The sequence below is a fragment of the Podarcis vaucheri genome, assembly GCF_965113315.1.
Source record: "Podarcis vaucheri genome assembly, chromosome: 14".
In the NCBI taxonomy this organism is placed as follows: domain Eukaryota; kingdom Metazoa; phylum Chordata; class Lepidosauria; order Squamata; family Lacertidae; genus Podarcis; species Podarcis vaucheri.
Genome location: NC_138752.1, coordinates 4,122,542 through 4,131,143, shown reverse-complemented (window position 1 = coordinate 4,131,143; position 8,602 = coordinate 4,122,542). Strand labels below are relative to the sequence as shown.

The 8,602-nt window shown below is 43.2% G+C and overlaps 1 long non-coding RNA gene across 1 annotated transcript; it reads left to right on the top strand.

Moving 5' to 3' along the window:
* Nucleotides 1-5,059: 5,059 nt before the first annotated feature.
* Nucleotides 5,060-8,224, top strand: LOC309518923. Its single transcript, XR_014213647.1, has 2 exons — nucleotides 5,060-5,183; nucleotides 7,969-8,224. It is a non-coding gene; the product is annotated as an uncharacterized lncRNA (long non-coding RNA).
* Nucleotides 8,225-8,602: the final 378 nt, after the last annotated feature.

Genomic DNA, 8,602 nt, shown 5'->3' with positions numbered 1-8,602 from the left:
TCAAATGAGTTGTTGTGCTACCAAAGTTGATTTACAGGGCTCTGATGCCCATATACACTGTTTTCTAGCCCTCTCAAGCAACCCTTCATTGACGAGTTGCCTTTGAACAAAGCATGTGGCCAAGCCTAGTAGGGATTTAGTCAATGTTTACAAGGAATGCATAGAGAGAAGAAAGCACATTGAAAAATACACCTTTATACAGTACCTTTATCAAATGGTTCACAGGAGTCTTGGACAGGGCATTGCAACCAAAGATTTGATAATAATACATCTCAAATTTTACTTTTGTCCCTAACATTTAAAACTAAAATGCAATTCTGTCTCCTAGGAAAGCCACACAGTAAATAAAATTCAAGAAGTGTGTGGATGCTCCTCATGAAACAAATGGAATTCCTTTGTTGATACACAGTGCTCCCAGCCAAACAAAACAAAACAAAAAACTGCTGTCCTACAAAAGATACCTGACATCATTAGTGGCTTAAAATATCAATAGTGGTGCTTTTTTTTTTATAATCTAGAGGATAACCTTGTGTGTCCTTAAAGAATAAAAGAGAAAACTCAAAACCCCAAGGATGAGAGAGAGAGATGAAAGGATATGGAAGCCTTTTATTACAATATTTTGAATGTCTGTTAATATATTTACATAATTTAATGTCTGGTATAGAAAGTGGTAGATGATCTAAAACTCCTTGTGTAGCAAAGTTCCAGATGCCGCTGGATGTGTCTGTCCACTTTATCTGTATGCAATTCTCTGAGTGTCACCAGGCCTCATGTAGCAAACCCAGCACCATCCCTGCTCAAGGAGGCTGGAGGTAACTCAAGAAAATATTGTTTAAAGAAAATTCTTAAGCCGTGGGAACAAAAAGTAAAGAAAGCTGTGTTGGTCCATAAGACAAAAACATTCAGAATCCACAATAAGGCAATACATGTACAAAAACAAGCAAAGCACCACTAAACCACAACCAAGTTTTGGACTTCTCCAGAACTCTTCATCAGCTAGAGAGCCTGACCACTGTAGCCCATGTGCTGGTGAACTTTGAGGCTGGATTACTGCAATGTGCTCAGCTGATCAGAGCATGGTGCAGATAATGCCAAGGCTGGAGGTTTGATCCAGGCGGGTGAACTAGATCAGGGTTTCCCAAACATGGGTCACCACCTGTTTTTGGACTACAACCCCCATCATCCCTAGCAAGCAGGACCAGTGAACAGGAATGATGGAAAGTGTAGTCCATAAACAGCTGGAGACCCAAGTTTGGGAAACCCATGGCTCAATGATCCTCAGGGTCCTTTCCAACTCTACAGTTCTATGTGGGGTTGCCCTTGGGCTTGTTTCAGAAGCTCCAGCTGGTGCAGAATGTGGCGGCCAGAATGCTGAACATCTGGTCAGCAGCAACACAATTTTAAAGCATCTGTGCTGGCTGAAGGTTCAAGGTCTTTGAATTAATTGCTGAACAACAAAGCCCTGAACAACTTAGGTCCTGTATACCACACAGAGACCACCTGAACCTTTATATCAATCATTGAGATCAAGTGCAGGAGCTGGGGAAGCTCATTTGACAATCACAATAAACCAAGCTTTTGGTATCATCAGCGCAGAATGGTGCAGTGCTCTACCCACACAGATTCAGAAAATGTTGTTTCAACTTTTAAACTTCTGCTGAAAACTTTTCGACTCAGTCAGGCCTATGCAGGCATCTTTCCACAACAGCTTGCTTATTTGTGATTTTAGCTTTTAAAAACCTGTTTTTAATGGTATGGTTTTATGTCTAATTGTTGTAATCCACTTTGATATTCATTTTAATGAATAGCAGTATATAAACAATATTAAGCAAAGAAGGAGGGAGGGAGAGAGAAAAAGCTTGCTTCATACTGAAGCAACAAAGTCCATCCTTAGTCAAAGTCTTAAGATAAAATGTGGAAGAAGACTAGTGGGGGCTGCAACAAAGTGCTGCTGTTTAGTGTTCCAGCCATTCCCTCTTTCAGAATATTCCATTTCACCCTCCCCTGAAAAAGCCAGTCAGTATTTCATGTATAAAGTCACTGTTAAGGGGATGAGGCTCAAGCCTAAATGCTGTGTGAGCTTCAGTTGTCTCATCTGAAGAGACAAAGGGCATTGATGATGATGATGATGTCAGTGACCATAACATTTCCCCAAAGCACAAGAAACTAGTCCAGTGTGAGGTTCCATATGCCCCTGAGTAGCAGGTGATGTATCCCAAATCCCTGCCTGTTTTCAAATACAGGAGCACCTGTACTTCCTTCACCACATCTGTCGACTTCTCTTACATCTCCATTTTCTTCCTCTGTCAGCAGTTGGCAACCAGATGAGTGGGAGATGAATTGCATTCACCTCCCTCCCTCGTTGTTTTATGATGCCAGTTAGATGGAATAGCTCCAGCAGCCACACTCGATAAGCTAAAGGCCTCTAACGTCTGCAGTTCATTGAACCCATATGGATAAGAACAGCTGGAAAGATAGGTTTCCTACCTGAGGCCAATGTTTGTGTTGCCAACCGCGACTCCAGTGAGCTGACCCTTATATAATTCATTGCAGTTGAGGAAATGTTGCTCACTCTGTTCTGTTTTGTGATGGATGGCATTACTTAAAACTGATTGTCTTTTAAAGCAGTGGTGACTTTTCACGGCTGACGGATGTGAACAGGCGGGTTAGACAATAAATATTGCCATGTTCCAAAGAAAGAGCTGCCATTTCCCACTGGATTGTTGAGTTGTGGCGGACACAGGGCTGGAACAGATGACAAAGGCTTTGATTTTAAATGAGTCGCACCTCTGTGTGGATTTTGACTTGCCACATCATGGTCTTCTTCATCACCCTTGATTATTTGTTTTATTTACATCCCACCCTCCCTCCACAATGGAACTGACAGTGGCACACTGTGCCCACCCCCTGCTTCTCAGAGGGTCTTCCGTCCAGGTACCAACCAGACTCAGATCTATTTGTGCTGGACCAGGGGAGGCGAACCTGTGGCCCTCCAGGTGTTGCTGGACCACTACTCCAATCACCCCAACCACTGGCCATATGACCATCCCAAACCCACCATCTAATGGGATCTGGAGCCCATAGATTCCCCATTCCTAATGCAGACCTTGCCCTTGGATAACCCCTGAAAATATGAGTTGTTATGAAACTAGAAGTGACATGGGGACTGGAGCATCTTCTCTGATGTCAAGGCAGGCAAAAGGAAAGTCTTAGTCACCCATTTTATAGCTAAACTATGGAATATACTATCACAGTATATTGTGATTGATACCATATTGGGCAGTTTTAAAATGGGGGTTGACCAACTCATGTAGAATAAGGCTATCAGTGGGTCGTGGCAGACCTGATGACTGTGCGCTATCTCTAGTTTCATAGGTAGTATGTATCAGGGTTCATCCACACTTCTGTTTTGTCTGTGATTTACAGGCATGGGTCCAAGAGGTTCTTCTTTAGTCCCATCGCTTTCCCTGGGAAAACCAGCTGTTTACTCTTGATTCAGAAAAAACAAGTGTCAATTGGGTTTTTCTCAGGTTGTTGTTTGTGGTTTTCCCTGGAGAAAATGCTGGGACAAATTAAAAACCTCTTGGACCCATGCCTAAAAGTCATAGACTAAATGAAAGAAATTGTGGGACAATGGGAAATGTGGACGATCAGTTTTTGGGGAACAGGTGGGAAGAGGAGCAGTAATGCCTTGGTTGTGGGCTTTTTGTAGGCATCTGCTTGGTCACTGTGGGAACAGGATGCTGGGCTGGACGGACCTTTGGTCTGATCCAGAAGCCAGCTCTTCTTACGCTCCCGTGGACTATAACATCTCCCATGAGTGATTTAGGACTTATGCCAAGTCTGGCCATTGGTTCGTCTGGTTTAGGGTTGCACCTGGATGCCAGTTGCTGGAGATCACAAATTGGAAGAGCGCCGTTGTACTCAGGTCCTGCTTGCAAGCTTCTGAGAGGCATCGGGTTGATTACTATGAGAACAGGATGCTGGAGAAGAAGGGCCTTTGTCCTGAACCAGCTGTGCTCTTCTGATGTTCTCTGGTTCTACAGAGGAAGGCAAAAAGTCTAGGGCCTTTATTCAAGGGCGACGAACAGAGCTAGACTGAAGAGAAAGAACATACAGAAGCTGATGGATTGGTTGACTACTATAATTTCTATTCCACTGAGCTATGCCTCTACTTCATTGCTTGGACAACAGGAGGCATGTGGGCTGGTGACAAGGTCTGTTGAATACATGTAGGTGAAGTCAGCACCAGTGGACACAATCCCAACCCCTTCTACACATCAGGCTGCTTAAAGCAAAGCCTCCTTTTGCTCAGCCAATGGCAGGGACTTCCCTATATGCTAATGCACCCAATCTGAGTGCAGATTTTGGCAGTCTTCTGGGTGCATATTTAGGGTTTTTGCACTGACTAAGCTCCATAAAGCAGCAGAAAGCCAGCAATAATCCAAGGAAATGAGGGATATGGGGTAGGCATTGATTTTGTGTCACAATAAGGTAGGTAGAAAGATCTCAGTGCCGAATAATGTTCCCAGGGCACTTTCCCTCCACGACCAGCTGAAGTGGAAGAGCACGATATATTTAATGATCTGTACAACACGGCCTCCTCAAGGTCAATCATACATACTTAACCTTTAGGCTTTCCACATTGTCTTGCTTGTCCAGCTGGTTTATGGAGTGCATGTTAACTTGATTGGGGATTTAAGGCAGTGATGGTGATCTCTGAGACATTTTCTGTTGCCGTTGAGCAGAAATTTTGAAGAAATCCAATGTAGGCTTCTCCAAAACCACTTGCAGTAACAATTATTAAAATTGAATTGACACTATTCACAGCTTTTTTCGGAAAACATTTTTTTTTGGGGGGGGAGATGAAAAAAGATCCTTCCTTCCTTCCTTCCTTCCTTCCTTCCTTCCTTCCTTCCTTCCTTCCTTCCTTCCTTCCTTCCTTCCTTCCTTCCTTCCTTTTCCATCACTCCCAGTTGATCTCACTTAGCATCCATGATAGCATATTGTAGCTAAATGTAATATTCTGCCTAACATTGTGACATCATTCTAATTGCCCCATAACCTCTGTTTGGGCACAATCACAGGAAGAGGGACGTAGAAGCACCAGCACCAGAGAACAGTATCACTGGAGAACTAGCTGTCTGAGGTGGACAGGAATCATTCCACACCATCTTCTAAGAGTGAGTATTCACACAACCTAAGTGCTTATCTGGGGGCAGGGGGAGGATTGCTCTCACCAAAATTGCTAGTTTCTACCCAACAATCAAAACGGGAAAATATTCAGTATAGCTCTAATGTTTTTTACTTTTTAAAGAACTGGCCTAGTTTGAGAAATTTGCGAGAAATTTGTGTTAATGAAATAAGAAAAAAAATCATTTTTAATCTCTCTGGTTAAGTTAGAATCTTATTGTGAATGTGAATAATACTTTTATGAGTTCACCCAAAATAGTGGAAGCCTTCACAGAAGTGGCTTGCTGCATTCTTCCCCCCTCCCCAAATAGAGAACTTCACATTCATCTCTTCTGAATTTCTCTTAATTGGGTTCAGGGCAGTATCCCACTCTATCAAGGTTGCTTTAGATTTTGTTCCTGTCTTCTGAAGTGCTAATTCTCCCTCCTAGTTTTGCGTCATTGGCATATTCCTCCTGATTCTTCAGAATGTTGACAAGTACCAGGCAAACTACTCACCTATCCCAGATGGCACAAACCAAAGACCCATCTAGTTCAGCGTCCTGTGACATACAGTGAACAGCCAGATGCCTCCCTGAACCCCAACAAGCAGAGCCTGAAAGCAACAGCTTTCCTTTGTTCTGCAGCAACTGGTATTTTGTGGTAGACTGCCTCTGAACAAGGAGATACCATACAGTCCAGCCAAGAAGCTGCTGAGAAGCCAAGTCAGAAGTAATGTGGTTTGTGACTTCTCCAAAGCTGGCTGCTGCAGTACCACCCTCTGGTCACTATCTGTGGTTGGATGGCCCAGGAAGTACTAAATTTTGATATGGGTTCTAACACCCAAGATTTTGACCCCCAAGACTTTGGGTGGCATCCTTACAAATCTTCTGGTTCTTCCAGCTTTCAAGTACAGGCAGAAGGAGTAAACGGGAAGGTTTTAAGAAACATGATGAAAGGGTTCTCTCTGCTTGGAGTTGATTCTTTTAAAGTCTATCTCAGCCAGCTGCCTCCAGTAAATTGATTGCCTCCATAATTAAAAGTATAAATGTCCCCAACAAAATACATCCTATTATAAGAGTTCTCTTTCTCTCTCTTTTTTTAGGGGAAAAAAATAATTTATTCACATTCGATATGGTCTGTAAATGCCACCATTAGATGCTTTCCTCCAGCCTTTGATTAGCTATGGATTAATAAAACTTTTATACCTTCTTTGTCAGCCTCATTTTGAACTCCTGTTTTTGCATATGGCTTCTATTAAATAAATGAATTAGTGTCTAGAAATGTGTCATGCATATTACCTAGCAGCAGGCAGCGTAATACACTGGTCAGCTCCCTGGGAGCACGATAAATCTGAACAGGCTCACTAACCTGAACACGCGGACCCATTAAGAGCTCCATGATTTACTGGAGCAGCATTTGTGCTTAACAATGGAATTTTAGCTAATTCAAAACAATGTAAATCATCTCCAATTACAGTATTTGAATATTCACGGGAGCTACACAAGGACTATGGAGCATTGTGGGAGGGGGAGAGGGAGAGGGAGGGAGGAGACGGGGAAATAGTGGAAAGGTTGCCTGGAGTTTAGCATTCAGGTAGGTAGAGGTAGCCCTGGCTTTAAAAGTTAGAATGCTGGCTTTCAAGCCATCGGGGAACACTTTCCACATCAGTCAGTCTGTTATATTACAAAAGGTTCTGGAGCACATCCTTCAGCTGGGGTGGGAATCCCCTTGCAGCCTAAGGGACAGACAGCCCTTGGAGCAATCATCTGGAGATTGCATGGCAGTGCTGGGTGGGGTCAGAACTAAAAGCGTTCTTGCCCAGGTGGTTGTTGTTGTTAAATAATGATATGCTTTATTAATCCATAGCTAATCAAAGGCTGGCAGAAGTCTAATGATGGCATTTTTGTGAGTTTTGTAAGAGTATCTTACTAATAGGATGTATTCAGTTTGGAATATTTAGTGAGCAAAGGGGATATATAATAAGGTACAGTGGTACTTTGGTTTATGAACTTAATCCGTTCCGGAAGTCCGTTCTTAAAATGAGGCGTGCTTTCCCTAACGAGGCCTCCCGCTGCCGGTGTTCTTCCACTGTTCAGATTCCGTTCTTAGACCGAGGTAAAGTTCACAAACCGGGACACTACCAGTTTTGCAGAGTTCATAAACCGAATAGTTCATAAACAGGGCTGTTCTTAAACCAAGGTACCATTGTACATAAAATTAAACATGGTTTGGAGAAAGCAGACAGAGAGGCGATTTTCATTTCTTCTCACATAGCACTGGGATCTGGTGGGGTCATCACATGAAGTCGAAGAAATTCAGTTCAGACAAAAGGCAGTGCATCTTCAGTGCTTCATTGTTAGAAATATGGAATTCACTACCAGAAAAGGTAGCGATGGTCACCAGCTAGGATGGCGTTAAAGCAGGATTAGACAAATTCACAGAGAAAAAGGCTGTCAATGGCAACTAGCTGTGTATTATCTCCACTGTCAGAGGCAGAACACCTCAGAATGTTGGCTTCTGGGATTCCCAATTGGGAAGAGCCCTCATGTCTCACTTGTGGGCTTCCCATACACCAGGGTTGGGGAATCTGTGGTGCTCCAGATGTTGCTGGACCAAGATCAATGGCCATGCTAGCTGGGGATGCCACTACCAGAGTCATCTGTTGGTCACAGTGAGAACAAGATGTGCTGGGCTTTTGTGGGGCTCTTCATAAGTTCTTCTGCTAACACCTCTCTCTCTCTCTCTCTCTCTCTCTCTCTCTCTCTCTCTCTCTGTGTGTGTGTGTGTGTCCTAGGCAGTAACACCAGGCCAGTAAAACATTCCTGTGACAGCTTTCAAGCAAGCATGTTTTTGCCTCAGTTCAGTCACAGCATGAAGTGGAGGCAAACACCACCGCAGTTTAATGCATATTTACAAGGAAACCCCCTCTCCTGTGCTGGGTAATGAGTGCCCAATGGGTAGTTTGCAACCCTGTTAAGAGCACCATTGGCAGAAGAAGAAAAAAGGAGGGGGAATCAAATAACTCGAACATGATAAAGAAATGTAATCTATTCTGTTGGGTCCTGTTTTTCCCCCTTTCCTTTTCCTAGGGCTCATTGCTTAGACTGCCTCCTCTCCAGAAAATGATATTCATATGATAGCCCTCAAGGGAGTGGGGGAGGACTGTTGAAAAGGTGGGATTGCTTTGAACATGCCGATCTGGTCTAAAAGACAAGATGCAATCCTGGAAAAAAATCTGTTTGGGGCATATTACTCTCTAATATCAGGGCAGAAACAGAAGGCTCTTTACAGAACAACAGACTTAATATTGTCTCCTCAGTTTCATCATTAGGGTCACTGTGAATTGGAAGCATCCAAACAACTGAGATACAACTGGGTGACAACCTCTTCACTTCTTCCTAGTAGAAATTAAAAATGCACCAAATGTT